Here is a 22518-nt window from a genome sequence, read left to right on the forward strand (position 1 = left end):
ATTTTGCATTGCATAATAATCTTGCAGATGTGTTTTGAAGAGTCTGTAAACATTTGAAATTAAATTTAGTCTTCCCTGCTTAGATGGTATTGTAGTAATCATTAATTTATAAATACATAAAACAGTGTGTGAAACTATTCAGTATTTAACAGATTCTAAATCTGTCACTAAGGAGGCCATTTGCCTTCTAAAACTATTCTAAACTGCTCAGATAGAACTTGATAAGTAGTATCACTAATAACACAGGCCAACAAAAACAAATATTTTTTTTGGGTGCCTTGGGCTTTTGACCTGTTCTTAGGTTATTTGCTGATTCAGAAAATTGCATTGAATAGACTGCATCAGCTCTAGTTTCTTAGATATAGTTATGGGATAGTAGATATGTCTTTGTGATAGTAGAGCCAAACATGAACATTGGGCAAAAAAAGATTGGCCTCCGAGGGAATATATGGTGGTTGGAGGACAAAATGTAATCAATGAACCTTTGGTAGCATGAGAGAAATTCATACTGCCACCCCTACATATAAAGCTAGGCCTGATGAAACAATTTGTAAAGGCTTTGAATAAAGACAGTTTGTGCTTTGAATACATAGCACATATGTTACCTAGACTTAACTTAGAAAAACTGAAGGCAGGAATTTTCGATGGTCCACAGATCAGACAACTTATAAATGACTCAATGCATCAATGAATGAAATCAAATCATGTGCCTGGTCTTCATTTGTTCTTGTTGTGAAAACCTTTCTTGGCAATAAGAAAGCAGCAACTACACACAATTAGTAGAGAATATGTTTTTCATTTCAACAGGCTTGACTGTAACATGAGTGTTAGAGTCCATTATCTGCACAGTCACTTAGATCGCTTTCCAGAGAACCTTGGTGACTTAAGTGAAGAGCAAGGTGAAAGATTTCACCAAAACATAAAAACAATGAAAGCCAGATACCATGGAAGATGGGATTCACACATGATGGCACACTATTGTTGGAATCTTATGGGGGATTGCCCTGGCAGATCCCACTCTCGGAAGTCTTGCAAAAGGAGCTTCTTGTGTGTTGAATGACTGGAAAGTTTGTATTATAAACTCGTGCTTTTGGTATGAAATAAGTAGATTTTCATGTTGTACACTTTTCTTTTAATTTTTAATGTGTTTCCTTCGTTCTTAAAAGATATTAATTTAAACACTACATTAAAATATCCTGATTTTTTTAAATGAACAAGCAGAGTGAAGAGTGATATATGGCACATATTCTGTATCTCAAAAACTAGAGCTGATAGGACAAAAATGGTGCCATTTTTTGAATCAACAGGTCAAATATACCCAGAAACAGATCTAACATTTGAGACGCCAAAATGAGTGTTGGCTAGTGTAATAAATAAACTTGGAAAACTTGGAAGCTGTCCTTGGATCGCCTACTAGATTCAGAAAACATTGTTTCACAGCTGAATCATATGAAGCAAGAAATTTTCTGTGTTCACTGCTCATGTCATTCAAGAGGTTCGGCCATTTTACAAGCAGTACTCTTTATCACATGTTAACTTGCACAGTTCATAACACTTTATAAAGTCCACACCAAGTCTTGCCATATACCTTTTTTGGGGAAGAGGCTGTCGCATTACATAGCACAGTCACTTATCTATATAGCAAAACCTTATTATTGTCTTCCCCCTCCCCCCTTCAATTGCATTTCAGAACATTCTATTCAGTCTGAACATTTTCTTTTGTCCCTTTTCCACCCAGAGACAGAATTAACTTATTCTTGTGGGGAATCAGTGCTTCAAATGATTGCATTCAATTATTGGTGAATAAGCTCTAGACTTGAATTTGAATTAGTTGTGCGATCGGGGGAGTTTCTGGTTTTAATTAGAGACATTAGTTCAAATGACAGCTTCCATATAATGGAAAAGAAATGACATTTGAAACAAAATCATTTCCAGTGGGGAAGTATCCCTGAAACATTTTTTTATTATTATTTTGAAAAGTTTGTATGCAGAAGTTTCAATTTGAACTTGTGCTGAGTTTAAAAATCCCTCTTTAACAAAGCTAGTACAGTATATTAATTTGTATAAATTATAATCATGGAACCTCTTGGCTACTTAATCATGTTTTAAAATCTACTTATTTTTTTAATTTATTGCTTTCTTTTATGGTCTACAATAGAGTAGACACCCCTGATGGTGTGGATAACATATGGAGGACCTGGCAAAGCTTGAGAAATGTTCTGAAATTTAGCAGCTAAGATTTGATGCTAAGAAATGCAAGGTCATGCATTTGGGCTGCAAAAACCCAAGGGAATGGTACAGTTTAGGGGTAAAGAACTTTGGGCATGAAAATGGGACTTTGGTGTGATAGTATGTGATGATTGAAGGGACATACATATATCTTATAAGTTTGATCTTAAGGCAACTAAACAGGTTGAAAAGGTGACAACAAAAACTAGAAGGATGCCTGAGGGCTTAGGAAAAAGAATGGGCAGTAGGTAAAAGGAGGTATTGATGTCCCTGTGTAAGACTCTGGTGAGACCTCATTTAGAATATTATGTACAATTCTGGAGACTGCACTTTCAAAAAGATATAAACAGGATGGAGTTGGTTCAGAGGAAGGCTACTAAAATGGTGCATGGTCTTCATCATAAGGCGTATGGGGATAGGCTTAAAGATCTCAATATCTAAACTTTGGAAGAAATACTGGGGAGAGGAGATATGATTGAGACATTTAAATACCTGTGTAGCATAAATGTGCTTGAGTTGCGTCTCTCAAATTAAAGAAAACTCTGGAATGAGGGTGTATAGGTTGAAGGTGAAAGAGGATAGGTTCAGAAGTAACCTAAGAAATTACTTTTTCATGGAAAAGGTGGTAAATACTTGAAATGGCCTCCAGATGGAGGTGATGGAGACAAAAGGCCAGATTCTATAAAAGTCGCCTAATTCAGGAACCACCTATCACAGGTCAATCAAAGTTAGTTGCTATTTGTAGAATCATGCCTAAATTAACTTAGACGCTAGTAGGTGCATATACCTATTAAGACAGAATTTTATTGGCCTAAAATAGAGGTTCCTAATTCAATCCATGCCCAATCTTTTCCCCAAATCCACCCTTAACTATTCTAATTGCCAGTAGGTGCCTCCGTGTAGATGTAGGCGTTATGCCAAATACAATAAATGAAGTGGTAGGTATCTACCAAGTTAGATGTCTATTGGCAAATTAATTTTTAAATCCTTCTTTCATTGTTTTTAATAGTGCTTTCAATTATCAGCACTAATTAAGACAACTAAAAAAAATACCCCCTCCCCCCCTTTTTACAAAACCGTAGCATGCTTTTTAGCATGGGAGGGGAGCTTTTTAGTGTGAAGGGGCTTTAGGCACCTGGGCAAACCAGAGTCTTAGGCCTCCATCCCAGTGCATTCCGGGATGCACTGGGAGTGGCCTAAGATTCCAATTGTCCAGATCCTTAAGACTCCTATGGTGATCGGTGGCCGCTTTTAAGATGGCCGCCGATTTAAGCATCATTTACAGAATCCAGCCCTTTCCATCTATAAGATAATTAAGTCCTTTACACATTCTGTGTGTTTACATTAGATCCTTTATTTTGGTGGTGCTGTTGTATATAAATATACAATAAACACTCCAAAATATTGTGAAACACACTAAAACCTTAGAAACTTGGCTAAAGTACAAGACACCATTACCTACAACAGGTAATATAGAGAGGTATCAGGGATCTCAAGCGCTCACAGCTAAAAGCCCCATGTTTGTTTCAAGGCTAATAACTACAATGTGAGTTTTTTTAAAATATATTATTTTGTATGATTTAATGATTTCCTATGCCATGCTTTCTCATTGTGAGATTCAATATAGAAGTACTTAGCTTCAATGTATGATCTTGGCTTGTGAGATTCAATATAGAAGTACTTAGCTTCAATGTATGATCTTGGCTTGTGAGATTCAATATAGAAGTACTTAGCTTCAATGTATGATCTTGGCGACGGAAGATTTCCGTTTCGCTCCTATTGTTATACAGGAGCTTCGTCAGGACAAGCACCACAGGCAGCACTATTTACACTGCCGGTTCCACAAAGTCACATTTGTTAAAGAGACTAGCATCATAGAGACATGAGCATTATGGTGTCCAGCCCCAACTAGGAGCCTGATCCACCTGCATAATTTTTTAACAGCCTTATGTAAAATCTGCTCATTTCTTTTGTTCTAATCTATAGGATAATAATTCTAGGAATATGCTGTACAAGTTTTTAGTATTTTTAAACTCTATATTTTTTTCATGTAAAAGACTACTTTATTATTTTAAACTTTATTAATTTTTCAAGCCAACAAAAGTACAGAACAATATATATACAATGATTAATCCACCACAGTAAGTACTTAAATCTGTCAATAATAATATATAAAGAATAACCCCCTCCCTTTCCTTCTATAACCTGTAGACATAGAACATAACAAAGCAAAGATATAACCCCTCCCCCCAACCTCCCACCCTACCCTGGATGTGTGTGTAATTCCACAAAAAACTAAAGAGAAAAGACAATTATAATGAAGTAATAAAAGACGTCAATGGGCCCCAAATCAAATTAAATAATGTGCTATGCCCCAACATATCAGCATTCATTTTCTCATACCTGTAGCAGAGGCATAAATTTGCCCACCAAAAAGGAAAATTAAGGCAATCACAATTTTTCCAATTACGAGTAACCATCGGTAAGGAGTAGACGACTTTTATATCGGTCCAAAGATATAACATCCCACATATGACTACATCATGTGTCAATGGGATTGATATCTCCAGTACAGTGTTAATCTGTCCCCATACCGACTTTCAAAAACTAAGGGCTCCTTTTACTAAGCTGCACTAGCGTTTTTAGTGCACACAGCATTTTAGCGCACGCTAGAACTAATGCCAGCTCAATACTGGCGTTAGCGTCTAGCGCGTGTGGCAATTTAGCGCGCGCTATTCCGCATGTTAATGCCCTAACGCAGCTTAGTAAAAGGAGCCCTAAGTATTAAAGGACAGTAAAACAACATATGGTTCAATGTCCCAATGCCAAGATGACAGTGTCAGCATATGTTAGATTTAGAATTCTCTAACTTTTGTAGATGAACCAGGGTCCAATAAATCCTATGCAACAAGAAAAACCAAGTTTGTCTTGGAGATGCTGTCGCTGTACATCTCATCAGTCTGATTCATATTAGGGGCGTAAACATTAAAAAGCTTCAGGGTATCATTTCCTAAGATCTTATCAATATGAATCCATCTTCCCATAGGATCAGCACTAGCATTACTAAATACCGCAGAGCATTTCCTGGATAGCCACACCAGCTTTCTTTCCCACAGCAGGTGCATAAAAAGAAAGTTTTACCCATCCACCCTCCAGTTTACTGGCTTCAACTGGAGAGAGGTGTGTTTCCTGCAAGAACTAGACATTAGCCTCTTGCTTTTTCAAGAAATTCAATACTTTTTTCCTCTTTATGGGGTAATTAAACCCATTTACATTTAACAAGTAAAATTTTATAGCCATTTGATTTTGATTAAAGTATAAAAATACATGAGCAAATGATACCAGAATAATTGCCACACACATCCTTATCCCTCCCCAACCCACCCACATAAAAAAATTCATAAAATAATCCTCCATACACATCCATAAACCCATAACCCCCAACACCTAGGGCTAGGCAGGGGAAAATACTGTCCCAAAAAGAAAGAACACTACCTACACCAACACCTCAACCCAGAACTAAAGCCAGACAGGGAAGGTTTAGTCTGGAGCAAGAAAGTACCTTTTTGTTTTCGCCTGTGTTAAAGAAAGGAGAACAATGGGCAGGGGGAACTAATAGGACTCAGGATAGTGTTCCTGGGGGGAAGGTGAACCAGACAATTCATAACATTCATGGGGGACACAATTCCAGGCGACACCAGGAACATTCTAGCTCTCACTTTAGCCAAGAACAAGCAACACCTGTAGCTCATTATCCTGAGGCTTATAAGGACCAGCAGCAGTGCTCAGAAGGGAGGCAGCCACTGAACCAACTCACACTGGAGAGGAAACAGTATGGTGAAGGAAGACCAGTTCCTAGGACTCGCAGCTGCATATCTCAGCCTAACACCCAGGTCAGACCTAGTTTATGGAATCTAAAATGTTAGAAAATTTCATGAGTGAAGCTTCAGATAATAAAGACTAGACCCTGCGGAAGTCATGGACTTTAAGGAGGGAAATGTTGACACTGACCTGTGGGACATGGAAACCGACGGGGTTTAAATTAGGTTATGCTGAGACGGGCAAATAGCAAAACTGGGAAGTAAAATGATTTGCTAGTTTATGGAGCTAAGTTAAGGGGCTGGCTGTCTCAAGTAAACTTAAGTTAAAAAAAGTTTACTGCAAAGCCTTTGCGGCTTGTGAAGTTTCCTGCATCCTGCTTGTGGAAGAACCAGAGTTTTTCTAGGCTGTGGCAGTTAGCACTGCACAGCACTGGCAGTAGTTTTGGACATATTTTTCAATTTGAGGTTTGCTCATAAGACTGGATTATGGGTCCTATGGTGGGAGGGACCACAACCAGCGGTCATTGTGGGAGGAGGTCCCTTCTGCCCTGAGCTCTGCAACTAAGGAGCTCAGAGGCAAGATGCAGTCTAAACGCTGCCAGAAAGCATTGTGCATAAGAGACTGAACTATAAACCGCATGAAAGTATTTTTGAAACCCATTGACTTTAGCACTGGGATAGTAACGCGTCATTTTTGGGCTGTATCTTGGAAATGTTGAAGTTTTTTCTTTTGAACTATGAGTGCAATTTGGGGTTTTGGGAAACTAAAGGCTAAGTGGAATAAAGTATTTTGAATTGGAAGCAAACTGGGTATTTTACTTGATCCACCAACTCCAATTAAGAAATGATAAACCGCTCAGTCAGTACCGTGTGCTCTGGGCTCTCTCGGCATTTCCCACATGGGTGCGGCCCGGCCTGGTGACGCATGGTGACAATATATAATGACCTCTCCAATACATCATTAATTTAACAAAAACTAGAAATATACCATGAATATATGATACATCTACTATCAATCATGATACCCCCATATCCTATTCCGAATAATTCTCAGAATAATATATTATCAGGGAAGCTCCAATTCTAACACATGCACTCAAAATATTTATTGTAAAGACCTAGCCTAAGGAGTCAGAAATTAATCCATATATACTTTATGCTTTTGTTAAATAAATCAATATCAGAATAGTGGGACATAGTACCCCTCATCGTCAATTGATAAAAAGAATATAAACATGAAGTATAAATTATTATTTTTTCTCTCTTAAACTAAAACACTGTAATTTAATCACATATCTGCAAATATTTGTACATTCAGGTTGGGCATTATCAACACACAGTGCAAATCTTCTAAACATTTCATACACATTTCACAAAGGTAGGAAGCTGCAAGCGAAAATGAAAACCAGATGGCCTGAACTTAAAGTTGCTTCATAGTGTCTAGTTTAGATTATTCCACCTCCCACCTGAGGGACTGGAGCAGGACTTTTCCTTCTCTTTATCATACACCTCTGTGCCTATTTCCTGCAGATTTTCTGTGTTGTGCCAAGGTCTGCTTCTCCTGCTGTTTCTTTGCATTTCCTGTTCCACATGATAAAGATGGCACCTCATTGTATCTAGTCCACTTCATGTCTTTTTCATGCTGGTCTTCTGCTTCTGTTTTCGTAAATGAGCCTTGATCTCATGACGGAACACCAGCATCCCCAGGTATTCAGACTAAAAGGACAATAAAACAGATTTGCCAAAGAGGCAGCCGGTGCAGGAATCCCCCCCTCCCCATATGGTATTAGCACAGCCCATGGCAGTTTCTTCTCTATCTTCAAAGGCCAAGCCAAATGCTGCAAATCAGTCACAGGCAGGTGGGTACTCTTCAGTCTCAGATCATATTGTTTCTGTCTTAGAAGTCTTGGTTTTCACCCATTTTTCATGAGTCAGTGCTGCTTCAAACTGCGCTGGTGTGAAGCCCTTTGAGATAAATGCTGCTCTGTCTCTGCAAGTTTCACACTGCATATTCCCTACTCTGGTCCATTTCATGGCAAGTCAATGTTTTAGCAAAAAGAGGAAGTCACTGAATCAGTAAATGAAATGATAACATCAGGATGTTCCAATATATGCATACAGCTTACCCAGAAGAGCCTGGGTGCAAAAAAAACACTCACCCAGCAATAAAATAAATTAATCCAATAAATAATTTCATTAGGCATACCAAAATTGATTGAAATCCTGTTCCTTAAGTATTATAAGCTATCTGATGTATTTAGTATAGTAACTTTTCAGACTCCATAAGTCACTTTCTTCCAGCAAAAGACAACTTGTCAGTATTTTCCCCTTTTTTATTAGTAAATGTTATATCATCCTATATCCTTCGCCTCAAACCAGCAATCATGAAAACCCACTGTCCATAAGAAAATAAATAAAATAATCTGATAAGTGCTCTAAGAATATTGAGATCCAACTGACTTCCCAATTGTCAGTTAGAATCCTGCATTAGGACATCTGCTGCAGTTGTTTATTAATAAAGTCTTGTATGTGTGGGAAACAGAAACCCGAGGTACAACTATACGATGGGAGGGATGTTTTTAAATGAGAGTACTCAAGAAAGGGACCTGGGGGTGATAGTGGACTTGACAATGAAGCCGTCGGCACAGTGCGCAGCGGCTGCTAAGAAGGCAAATAGAATGCTAGGCATCATCAAAAAGGGTATTACAACCAGAACGAAAGAAGTTATCTTGCCATTACCAAGAGCGGATGGAAAGAGACAAGGGGAATTGCAAGTAATCAACGCCTGGATGAGACGATGGTGCGAAGAAGAAGGCTTCGACTTCGTGCGCAACTGGACGGCGTTCTGGGGAAAAAGCAAGTACTACAGAAGGGACGGACTACACCTCAACAAGGAAGGAGCAAGAGTTTTGGCAGGCAACATGAAGAAGGCAATCGAGAAGGCTTTAAACTGAAAGACAGGGGAAAGCCGACAGTCGACCACCGGTCGATGGTACGGATAGCAGGATGCCCCGACGAAGAAGCCAAGGACAACTACACCTACACAAGAGAAGACGACCTCACAGCCAATAAGGGAGAAAAAGCAGGAAGGGACAACTCAGACACAGGAGGGGACGACCACACAGCAAACAAAGGTGATAACACAGGAGCAGTAAAGGATACCGTAATTGAAACTACAGGGAAGGCCAAGAGTAGAAGGTCCAAAAAGGTAACACGAAGGGAACTTAGATGTATGTATACGAATGCTAGAAGTCTGGGTAACAAAATGGGGGAACTAGAGACAATAGCAAGACATGACATATTGGATATCATTGGCATAACAGAAACATGGTGGAATGAAGAAAACAAATGGGACACAGTACTACAGGGATACAAACTGTATAGAAGAGATCGAGTAGGGCAGAAAGGTGGAGGTATTGCTCTATATGTTAAGGAGGGAATAGATTCTGTTGAAATGGTTACAACAGAAATGAAAGAGAAGCTTGAATCACTCTGGATCAAAATTCCTGGTCAATATGGCGCAGATACGAAAATTGGCCTTTACTATCGTCCACCAGGACAGGCGGAGGAAACTGACTCAGAAATGATGGAGGAAATCAAACAAGAATGCAAGACAGGCAATGTAATTATATTGGGAGACTTCAATTTCCCAGGGATAGACTGGAAACTAGCAACCTCCAACTGCGGCAAGGAAGCCAAGTTCCTGGAGGTGCTAGGGGATTGCTTCCTGGAACAAATGGTAAAAGAGCCGACAAGAGGCAACGCCACCTTGGACTTGGTCCTAAATGGCCTCACGGGACCGATAACAGAAGTGGAAGTCATAGTTCCACTGGGAACGAGTGATCACAATGTAATCAACTTTAAACTTGACATCGGGAAAGGGAAACATGCCAAAACCTTAACCACCACCTTGAACTTTAAAAAGGGTAAATACGATAGCATGAGAGCCATGGTAGAAAAACGACTCGAGAAGATGGTGGACAAACTTGAAACGGTTGATCAGGCATGGACCCTACTGAAAAATACTATCACAGAAGCACAAGATCTCTACATTCCGAGGATTTCCAAAGATCGGAGAACAAAGAGCAAAAGAGAACCGGCATGGCTTACCATACAGGTGAAGGAAGCCATAAAAGAAAAGAAGGACTCTTTCAAAAAATGGAAATGCATAAAGACAACCGAAGCCTGGAACAAACATAAAGATGATCAGAAGAAATGTCACAAGGCGGTGAGGGATGCAAAACAGGAATATGAGGAAAAAATAGCCCAGGAGGCCAAAAACTTCAAGCCCTTCTTTAGATACGTGAAAGGGAAAAAACCTGCAAAAGAGGCAGTGGGACCCCTGGACGACCAGGGAAGAAAAGGGTACATCAAGGAAGATAAACAAATCGCAGACAAACTAAATTCCTTCTTTGCGTCCGTCTTTACGAAGGAGGACACCTCAACAATACCTGAAGCGGAGAAAGTGTTTGCAGGAGAAATAGAAGACAGCCTCACCACAGTTGAAGTGGACTTAGACCAGATATACTATCAGATCGACAAACTTAAAAGTGACAAATCCCCTGGACCGGATGGGATTCATCCGAGAGTCTTAAAGGAATTGAAGTTTGAAATCGGAGAGTTATTGCAAAAACTTGCAAACCTGACAATCAGAACTGGACAGATACCGGACGACTGGAGGATAGCGAACGTCACCCCAATTTTCAAAAAAGGATCGAGAGGGGAACCGGGCAACTATAGACCTGTTAGTCTTACGTCTGTCCCTGGCAAGATGGTTGAAGCACTGATCAAGGATAGCATAGTCCGGCACTTGGACGCATACGACTTGATGAAACCCAGTCAACATGGATTCAGGAAAGGGAAATCATGTTTGACTAATTTACTCCAATTTTTCGAGACCGTGAACGAGCAAATTGATAGTGGGAAGCCGGTGGACATAATATACTTGGACTTCCAGAAAGCGTTCGACAAAGTTCCACACGAAAGACTTCTCAGGAAACTACAAAGTCATGGCATAGAGGGGGATATACAAAGATGGATAGGCAAATGGCTGGAAAACCGAAAGCAGAGAGTGGGCATAAATGGGAAGTTCTCCGACTGGGAGAAAGTGACTAGTGGTGTACCCCAGGGCTCGGTACTTGGGCCGATCCTTTTTAATATTTATATCAATGACCTGGAGGAAGGAACATCCAGTGAGATCATCAAGTTTGCAGACGATACAAAACTATGCCGGGCAATCAGATCGCAGGAGGATCGAGAGAAACTCCAGAGCGACTTGTGTCGGTTAGAAACATGGGCGGAGAAATGGCAGATGAAGTTCAATGTGGAGAAATGCAAGGTAATGCATTTAGGCAATAAAAATAAGGAATACGAGTATACAATGTCAGGTGCAACTCTGGGGAAGAGTGAACAAGAAAAGGACCTGGGTGTACTGATAGATAGGACCCTGAAGCCGTCGGCACAATGCGCGGCAGCGGCAAAGAAGGCAAATAGAATGTTGGGCATGATAAAGAAAGGAATCTCGAGTAGATCAGAGAAAGTTATAATGCCGCTTTATAGGGCAATGGTCAGACCACACTTGGAATACTGTGTCCAACATTGGTCCCCCTACCTAAAGAAGGATATAAAGCTGCTGGAGAGGGTGCAGAGACGAGCAACAAAACTGGTGAAGGGTATGGAGAAACTGGAATACGAGGACAGACTTATAACACTAGGATTGTTCTCCCTTGAGAAAAGGAGACTGCGTGGGGATATGATCGAGACCTTCAAAATACTGAAAGGAATCGACAAAATAGAGCAGAGAAGATTATTTACATTGTCCAATTTGACACGGACTAGAGGACATGTAATGAAGCTGAGGGGGGACAGGTTCAGGACTAATGTCAGGAAGTTCTGCTTTACTCAGAGAGTGGTTGACACCTGGAATGCTCTCCCAGAGGAGATTATGACAGAATCGACCATCCTAGGCTTCAAGAGCAAACTAGATGCATATCTCCTTAAGAGAGGCATATAAGGATTTGATGGACTATAAATTACGCCAGGTGTACACCTGGCAGGGCCTCCGCGTGTGCGGATCGCCGGACTTGATGGACCGAAGGTCTGATCCGGAGAAGGCAGTTCTTATGTTCTTATGTTCTTATGATGGTGCGTCCGCATCTGGAGTACTGCGTCCAATATTGGTCGCCGTACCTTAGGAAGGATATGGCGATACTCGAAAGGGTTCAGAGGAGAGCGACACGTCTGATAAAAGGGATGGAAAACCTTTCATACGCTGAGAGATTGGAAAAACTGGGACTTTTTACCCTGGAGAAGAGAAGACTTAGAGGGGATATGATAGAGACTTACAAGATCATGAAGGGCATAGAGAGAGTAGAGAGGGACAGATTCTTCACACTTTCAAAAAATAAAAGAACAAGAGGGCATTCAGAAAAGTTGAAAGGGGACAGATTCAGAATGAATGCTAGGAAGTTCTTCTTTACCCAGCGTGTGGTGGACACCTGGAATGCGCTTCCAGAGGGCGTGATAGGGCAGAGTACGGTACTGGGGTTCAAGAGGGAATTGGACAACTTTCTCCTGGAAAAGGGAATAGAGGGGTATAGATAGAGGATTACTGCACAGGTCCTATACCTGTTGGGCCACCGCGTGAGCGGACTGCTGGGCACGATGGACCTCAGGTCTGACCCAGTAGAGGCATTTCTTATGTTCTTATGTTCTTATGTCTTTAGGATTATTCAAAGAAATCCTAATGATTGCTGGATAAATCAGTCCATATTTAGCTCCTAATTCCCTAAGCTGTGGTCTTAAGTCCAAGAATCGTTTTCTGAGAGAAGCAGTGTTTTTTGCAAAATCAGGGAGGAACATAAGCTTTCTGCCCTGCCAAGTGAATGAATTTGCCTTTTTTGCTGCCCCAAAAATCTCCAATGCGTGTTGGAAATGCAAGACTATAAATACTAGAGGTCTAGGATCCCTCTGAGAGTTAGACAGCCGGGATGGCACTCGATGTGCCCTCTCAATCTCAAATGACTGGGTAAAAGAGACGACCTTTGGTATAAAATCAGTGAGGAATTGAATTGCATTACCTCCTTCTGCTCCTTCATTTAAACCCAAAATCCTAACATTTTTCCATCTGGACCTGTTAGCCTCTTCCAGATCTTGAACCAGCTGGGTTAGCAAATTGTGATCTTTAACTGACTAACAAGTGCTTCAGCAGCCATCATCCTCTGCTCTAATTGATCTATACAAGCATTACTCACTGTTAACTGATGTGGCAACACAGAGACCTCTTTCTGGAGGGAGGTTAATGTTGAAGTAGTTTGACCCAACATGTCTTTTATGGTAGCAAGATCATTTATCACCTGCTCTAAAAGTTTAGATGTATCTTTAGGCAAGGAAACTTTCGATGGTGATGGTGGATCTTTCTTCAAACGCTTTGCAATCTCTCCAGGTCCCACATTCTCCTCCGATTTTTTGCTTTGTTTACCCGAGGCCATCCTGACAGTAAAATTATACACTTGAAAGTTATAAAACTGCAGTTGCAATACTTCAAAAATATCTCTAAAGTATCAGGGCAGAGGGAGCAACTGATTCACACAGCCATCTTAGAATACGGCCAAGCTCTGCCCCGTAAAAGACTATTTTAAAGAGCATTATCTGTATTTCATTTTCCAGCAGACATCTTGGGGCTTGCCTCTATAAACAATTTTGCTATACTCGTTAGCTACAATCTTACCCCAACCCCCCTTTATCAAGCTGCACTAGAGGTTTTTAGTGTGGGCTGGCAAGGTAAGTGCTCTGACGCTCATAAGAATTCTATGACCGTCAGAGCATTTATCCTACTGGCTAGAGCTAAAAACCTCTAGTGCAGCTTGATAAGAGGAGCCCTTATTTTTTTAACGTGACATTTATTTTCTCATTAAAAAAAACTTATTGATTGCATTCACATGTTTACTCCTTATCTCTATTTCATCTAGTAACACTTCCCACATTCACGGTTGCTCCCCACACATTGTATATAGGGGAAGGGAAAGGAACTGGGACTGCAAGGGAAGATCGTGCCTAACGAACTTATTGCACTTCTTCGAAGGGATCAACAAACGGATGGACAAAAGAGATCCCATAGACATCATATATCTAGATTTCCAAAAAGCCTTTGACAAGGTGCCCCATGAATGTCTACTCCGGAAACTGAAGAACCATGGGGTGGAAGGAGACATACATAGATGGATCAGAAACTGGTTGGAGGGTAGAAAACAAAGGGTAGGAGTGAAGGGTCACTACTCCGACTGGAGGAGGGTCACGAGTGGTGTCCCGCAGGGCTCTGTGCTCGGGCCGCTGCTATTTAATATCTTCATAAATGATCTAGAAACAGGGACAAAGTGCGAGGTAATAAAATTTGCGGACGACACCAAACTATTTAATGGAGCTTGGACTACAGAGTACTGTGAAGAATTGCAAAGGGACTTGAACAAACTAGAAGAATGGGCGGCGAGAATGCAGATGAAGTTCAACATTGAGAAAAGTAAAGTATTACATGTGGGGAGCAGAAACTCGAGGTACAACTATACAATGGGAGGGATGTTATTGAATAAGAGTACCGAGGAAAGGGACTTGGGGGTAATGGTGGACATGACAATGAAGCCGTCGGCAGAGTGTGCAGCGGCCACTAAGAGAGCGAATAGAATGCATGGTATAATCAAAAAGGGTATTACAGCCAGAACGAAAGAAGTTATCCTGCCGTTGTATCGGGTGATGGTGTGCCCGCATTTGGAGTACTGTGTCCAATATTGGTTGCCATACCTTAAGAAGGATATGGCGTTAGTCGAGAGGTTTCAGAGGAGAGCGACAGGTCTGATAAAAGGTATGGAAAACATGTCATATTCTGAGAGATTGGAGAAGCTGGGTCTCTTTTCCCTGGAGAAGAGGAGACTTAGAGGAGATATGATAGAGACTTATAGGATCATGAAGGGCATAGAGAGAGTAAAGAGGGAAAGATTCTTCAAACTTTCTAATAATAAAAGAACAAGAGGGCACTCGGAAAAGTTGATAGGAGACAGATTCAAAACGAATACTAGGAAGTTCTTTTTTAACCAACGTGTGGTGGACAACTGGAATGCGCTTCCAGAGGACGTAATAGAGCAGAGTACGATACTGGGGTTCAAGAAAGGATTGGACAAATTCCTATTGGAAAAGGGGATAGAGGGGTATAGATAGAAGATTACTGCACAGGTCCTGGACCTGTTGGGCCACCGCGTGAGCGGATTGCTGGGCACGATGGACCTCGGGTCTGACCCAGCAGAGGCATTTCTTATGTTCTTATATACTGCATTCTTTGTGGTTACACATTCAAAGTAGTTTACATATGTACAGGTACTTATTTTGTACCTGGGACAATGGAGGATTAGATGACTTGCCCAGGGTCACATGGAGCAGCACTGGGATTTGATCCCTCAACCTCAGCAGCAGCAACTCTACCGCTAGGCCTGTAGGGATATTTCCGTATTCACACCTGAGGTTAGGCCTCCATGATGTCATCAAGCCTGTACCATTGTTTCAAGAATCTCTCTCTGCAAGCAACTTTCCAGCATGAATTTTGCAAGAAGTAAGAAGAGTGATGCATTATGGGGATGTACCCGAATGTTGCTATTCAAGGGCATTCATCTGTGCTTTAATAATGGGACAGTGTGAATCTTGAAGAAATTATTCTGTTCTTATCTGTCTAACAGCCCTGGGTCTTCCAGCATATTATTATTATTATTATTAGGTTCTTATATCCCGCCATACCCAGAGAGTTCTAGGCGGTTTACATTCGTTACATTAGGATCCGGTCTGAACCCGGATTTACAAAATTTTATCGGAATTGCAGGTAGCGCGGAAGGAGGCACAGGTTTATCGTAGTTGGGTTAGAGGATAAAATGGAGGGAGTGGGAAACCAGAAGAGGGGGGGGAGAGGGAGGTGGGGGTGGGGGGGTTGGAGTGTATGCGGGGAGTAAGGACTAAGGGTCTTGTTTGCGAAAGAGGTGTGTTTTGAGAAGTTTTCTGAAATCTAGGTAGTTCGGGGCCTCTAGCATCAATTGGGCTAGCCAAGGGTTCAGCTTGGCCGCCTGGAAGGCGAAGGTTTTGTCGATGAATCTTTTGAGCTGGCATGATTTTATGGAGGGGAAGGTAAACAACTGGATTCTGCGGGATTTCTTGTTGGTGCAATACATATTGAAATGTGGGGAGAGGTATTTTGGTGAGAGACCAAATACTGTCTTGTAACAGATGCAGGCGAACTTGAAGAGGACTCGGGATTCGAAGGGTAGCCAGTGCAGTTGGTGGTAGAAGGGGGTGATGTGTTCCCATTTGTTCAGGCCGAAAATGAGGCGGACAGCTGTGTTTTGAATCAGTTTTAGTCTTCTGGTGATTTTCTTTGTGGAGCTTAGGTAAATGATATTGCAATAATCCAGTATGCTGAGGATAGAGGATTGAACTAATAGTCGAAATGCAGTGTCATCGAAATATTTCTTTATGGTACGGAGTTTCCAGAGTACTGAAAGGCCTTTCTTGACAATGAGGTCGGTGTGGTTTTCTAGGGATAGATGTTTGTCAAGCGTGACTCCTAGTATTCTTAATGTTTGTTCGAGTGGGAAAACCAATCCTTTCACCTGGATTGTGGTGTCTTTGATTTTGTCTTTGGGGGTGGCTAGAAAGAATTTTGTTTTGTCTGGGTTGAGCTTTAGTTTGAAGGAGAGCATCCAGAGTTCTATCTGGCTGAGTATGCTAGTTATGTAGTTGAGAAGATCCTGGGATAGACTGGTTAGAGGGATGACAATTGTGATGTCATCTGCATAGATGAAGAATTTTAGCTTAAGTTTGTGAAGGAGGTTACTGAGGGAGGCGAGGTAGATATTGAACAGGGTGGGGGATAAGGGGGAGCCTTGTGGTACACCGCAGGAGTTCACCCAGCTGTATGAGAAGTTGTCCTTTTTGTGTACCCTATAGGATCTGTTTCGTAGGAACCCTTGGAACCAGTTGAGTACCCGGTCTGAGATTCCAATGTGGGCCAGGCATTCCAGGAGAATAGTGTGGTCAACAAGGTCAAACGCACTGCTTAGATCAAATTGTAAGATCAGGGCGCTGGTGCCCCGACTGAAGAGTATGTGCAGGTGGTCTAGTAAGGAGGCGATGATGGTCTCTGTGCTGTGGTCCGTGCGGAAGCCCGATTGATTGTCGCTTAGGATATTGAATTTTTCCAGGTATGCGGAGAGTTCTGCTTTTACTGCCCCTTCCGCGATTTTGGTGAATAGTGGTATGTTAGCTATTGGTCTGTAATTGGAAGGTGCGTTGGAAGAGTCCTTTATGCTTTTTATGATTGGGGTTATTAAGATATGTCCTTGTTCTGGAGGGAAGTTTCCTGCGGATAGTAGGGAGTTGACCCATAGTAGCATGTTTGCTTTGAAGTAGATCGGAGCCGTTTTCATCACATTTGGGGGGCAAGTATCTAGTTTGCAGAAGGATTTGGTGTATTTGTTATAATATTTGTTGAAGGTTTTCCAGTCGATTGTGGTGAATTGGTTCCAGTTTAGATCGGATCTAGACCCTTGGTCTGGTTTAGCTATGTCGATGTCAGGGAGGATGGGAAAGAGCTCCAGTGGGTTGGTCTTGGTGGGTAGTGCTGATCTTAGTTTTAGGATCTTGGAGTTGAAGAAATCCGCTAGGGTGTTGGCAGTTAGTGTTGAGTCTTCCTGGTTGTTAGTGAGTGTTTCAATGTTGTAAAGGTTATTGACGAGTTTGAAGAGGTTGCTGCTGTTGGATGTGATGTTTCCAATTAAGTGTGAGTAGAATTTTTTCCGTTTTTCCTTGGTAAGGTTTTTGTAGGTTTTTAGTTTGAGTCTCCAGGCAGTTCTGAGTTCCTGGGTTCCTGACTTTATCCATAGTCTTTCTGACTTTCTGAGGTCCCTCTTTAACAGTAACAGCTCTGTGTCGAACCATCCCTCCTGATTTGTGGTTCTGATGTGGCGGGTTTTTGAGGGGGCTATTTCATTTAAAATGTTAGTGCTGTCAATGATCCAGGTGGACATGAGTTGATCTATTTCTTCGTCTTGTTTTATGTGGGTGTCATAGCGAGACCAGAATTCCTCTGGGTCTATCTTTCCTCTAGTGGTGTGGGTTGTGATGTTTCTTGTTTTGTTGTTTCTTGAATGTTTTTGTCTTTATACAGAAAGGCTATTCATCAAGTTCTGTTTCTGGATTGGTCCGAGGAAGTCATCTGATGAGATTCAAGAAAAGAAAGGTGCTAATGAATTAATAGTTAGTTAGTCTGTGATAAGGTCCGGGGAAGCTCAGATCTGCTCACAGATGTTCTAATTGTAAACTTTTTCTTTCAATAATTAGACCTGTAAGTTACCTTGTGTGATTCTCTGCCTAAGAGATAGAAATTCGGACATTTAAAAACTGTTCTGAACTTAGCACAGATAAACGGAACTTATTGCTGATGATTTATAGCCTCATCAAGGATCTTCAACACGTGTAACTTTTACAACGGTATTCCTGACGTCTTCCAGCTGACAAGAAAATTTTCTCTTCCACCTAATTGTGCCGGAGAGGCTAATTAAGGGTGAGCATACGGAAATTACTTTTATTAGCTTGGGAATTAGATAGGAATCATTGATAAAGGTAAAGGGTTGAAAAGTTACCTGGGTGATAATATAATCATTTGCTAATCAGGGATTATTATTATAAGGAATAGTGTGTGTTTAACAAGAAGTTTTACTTAGTTGTCTAACCATTAGATTGTGATAATCATGTACTGAGTTTCATTTGTGTAATTAGATATTTTGAACAATATTTAGATTCTGCAGCTGGCTTGTGAATTATATTTTTCTATTTTCATAATAAAGATATTTCTCATTAGCCTGGGTTTTGTGTCGTATAATTAGACCATGATATTTGAACTTGAATAAGGTTATGGTTTTCTCTAGACCACTTAACAGAAACGTAACGTGTTTATAATACTGCTAAGTGAACCATAAATCCTTCTACAGATTTTGGGGGCTCGTTTGCCGGGATATCTAGGTTTCTAATTTACGACTGTAGCTATGTCTGTTGACACTGAGACTCAGATTTCGTGGCATGCTCTTGAAAAAGATGTTTTTCAGAAATTAGCTGTGCAAGTTTTAAAACAGACAGATTCTGATGTGTATTTTTCTGACCTGGTACGTTTATTACATGCAGATATAGAGGACTCTAATCAGGCGTACTGTTCAGTATTGCAGCGTCTCCTACATGCTCGTACTAAACCTACAGGAGAAAATTATTCAGAGCTTATATGTGCGTTGTTGGCTTTTAAAACTTCTATCTCTTCTGGTTTATCTCAACAACGTCAGCTTCAGAGTGATTTATATGAGCAATTAGAGGATTGTAAAAATTCTTTGCAAGCAGAACGGACTCGTAATGATTCCCTTGAACTGTTAGTTTCTAATTGTGAAGATCAACATTCCGACTTTGATCAGGTGATGTCTGAGTTACGACATCAATGTTCTGAGTTGAATGCTGAACTTGAAAGTCAGAAAAAAAGTACAGTGGATATTTCTTGTGTTAAGTGTACATCTTTAGTGACGCAACTTAATACTGTCCGGGCTCAGAAGGCAGATTTACAGCTTTCTTTATCTACTTGTCAGAGAAATCATGCTGAGGTTTTGTCCAGATTGCAGAATGAACTTGCAGACGTAACTTCTGCTTATGTTTGTCTGGGTGAAAAGTTAGACGCTACCGAACGTCTGTCTAATGATAAGGCAGCCCGTGCTGACAGACAATTATGTGCCTTACAAGCGGACTTTGTTGAGTCTCAGAAACGACTTTCCGAAAGCGAGTTACAGGTCAAAAAGCTAACTAACTCGTTATGTCAGGCAGATGCCGATAATTTGGCTCTGCGCCAGAATGTTCAAGATATATCTTTTCAAAGAACTTCGTTAGCTTCTGATGTGAAAGTTTTACAAGACAAGGTTGCTACTTTTTGTAGTGAGAGGGATATTCCAGCTCCCTTTCTTCCTATGTCGCCTCTTCATTTTCCTACACCGGCTCCTAGAACCGTCTTTCGTTCTTTTTACAGCTCTAGTGGGGAAGGGGGGAACAGGAATGCGCAGGAGTGTTCTGATTCTACTGCAGATGACTTGTTGCTTAGTAACAAACCCTGCCCTGAGAAATTAGTGACACTAGCTGACCGCCCAGTGCAGCAACCACGCCCATTGCAGCAACCACGCCCTGTAAGGTCTATCTCAAATTCCTGTGACGTCACTGAACCTTCTGACTCTAAACCACGCCCGGTAAGGTCAGTTTACAGTGAGCCTAAACAACCACCAGATGGCACCAAAGCACCAGACATTTCACAACATACTCCACAAAGGTCACAGCACAATAATGAAACAGGGAAAGAAACTCAAAAGAAAGGAGGTAGTTATACTATACCACCCTATCACGTACAGATAATGAAGATGTTTAAACAAATGATAGAACCTTTTAGAGAGGGAACTAAGCTAACTATTGAAGCACATTTGGCCTCAATACATGAGTTCTTTGAGACTTATGCAGTGACAGAGGACAGTGATAAGCTTCGTTTACTCCGTTGGTCCTTTGCTTCTGAGTGTTCTGAGACGTTGCGATCCATCATCACTGGTACTTCGGATGTGTTAGAGGTGGAACAACAACTCAAAAGACGTTATGGTACATACGCTGATTCCATTGAATCTCGCAAAGCTGCATTCCATTTGCGTTGTGGACTCCAAGAAAATCCCCGTGAATTTGCTTTTCGTCTAAAACGACATTTCTTTCCAGACAGGACTCCTTCTGAGGACGAACTGGAGTATGGAGAATTCCGATCTCTCTTTGCAAAAGCCTTGCCTGAATATATGAGTGTGGTTGTGGCTGGTATGAAAAAGGCATCTTACTCATCGATCTTAGCCGTAGCCGAGGATTTCTATGATCATAAAGTCAGGGTTCCTGCAGGCCAATCTGAGAAACCGGTGCCCAAAGCACGATCTAAGGAATCTAAGCTGAGTGTATGCGCAGTTCAGACTTCACTTGCTTTGGAACCTAGTAGCTCTGTAGTTTCCACTCCAGGACCTGTTTCATCTCGTCCAGCGGACCAGACTTCCTCTTCTGATGCACCACCCAATAGGGATGGACCCAAGACACAGAAGAAGAGACGGCCCAATAAGCAACAGAAGCAGAGTGACCTCAGTGTGATAATGGAACAATTGGCTCAGGTGGTGAATCGTATTTCTGCCCTGGAATTGACTTCTAAACAATTGGCAGCATCTGTTCCCGCGAGAAAGGAACAGACCTCAAGGAGAAAGGATAACAATATCAGTTACAAGCCTTCCGGCACTCGAGTGGTCAAGTCTGTAGTAACTGATACCCATGCTTCCTCAGTAGACGACCTGGATGACACACCCGAATTGTTAGAGGATGATACCGCATGACTAGTCCGAGAACCAATTTCTCCACCCACTATTGTATCTTCTGTCCAAACAACATCTCCTGATGCTACACAAGACATAGATCTGGTACAATCCAGTGAATTATCTGAGAACACCGAGTGGCTTCCTTCGTGGGATTCCATTAAGTCACACAAGTATTTCTTGGGTAGGTTAAAGCCTATGGGTCAACGGTACACTTTACCTTTGTTTCTACAACAGGTTTTGTCTTGTCCCGGTTTACTTGATACGGCTTCCGAAGTGACTTTGATCACTCAGGGACTATTCCAACGTTTGCAGACTACCCTGGGTACCCAGAATACACTGTTAATTATTCCCAGTGATTTGTCTTTGGTTGCATATGGACATCAGAACATTGAGACAGTTGGTCAAACTTGGCTGACCTTGCAGTTAGGCAAAATGAATGTTAAACACCCAGTGATTATTACCACTAGTCCAGGAGAGGAGTTTTTGATTGGAAACGATCTTTTGAAGAGATTGCGGCCTATTTTGGATTACGTCCAAGAAGTGGTCTGGGCTCAGGTGACTCGTCCCCTTCCTTTTGGAAAGGTACCAACTACACGCCTTCCCCAGGTTACCAGTACTGTGGAACGAAACGATACTTCAATTCGAATAAATTTCCTGCGTTCAGCGGATCCACACATTTTGGAGCTACGGTATGCCAATGTTCCAGAAGGGGGTCCCACAGACCGCGAGATTGTCAGCGTTCCCAAGGAACAAATATCTGACATTGTTCTCCAGGCTGACCATTTGGAGATTGTTCTGAAGTCTACGTTCCCCGTGCCAGATCCACCTCAAGAGACTGTCCAAGACCCGACCTCATCTATTTCCAACTCTTTGACTTCTCATCCTCGTCTACTGGCTGTACTTCACCAGGATGATACTGACTTGTTTGTTGATGTTTACCTGCACGGTTCTGTCCCAGTTCAAGCTCAACTGCTACTCCAGAGTGACATCTCCATGATTAGTGAATCTTTTTACTGTCAACTTCAGCG

General features: G+C 41.5%; 1 protein-coding gene across 2 annotated transcripts in view; it reads left to right on the plus strand.

Annotated features, from left to right (window-relative positions):
* Nucleotides 1-22518, plus strand: part of CNTNAP2 (contactin associated protein 2) — a 2440986-nt gene that overhangs the window by 463697 nt on the left and 1954771 nt on the right. The gene's annotated exons all lie outside the window — the stretch shown is intronic.

Source organism: Geotrypetes seraphini, chromosome 2 (genome assembly GCF_902459505.1).
Source record: "Geotrypetes seraphini chromosome 2, aGeoSer1.1, whole genome shotgun sequence".
Taxonomy (NCBI): Eukaryota; Metazoa; Chordata; class Amphibia; order Gymnophiona; family Dermophiidae; genus Geotrypetes; species Geotrypetes seraphini.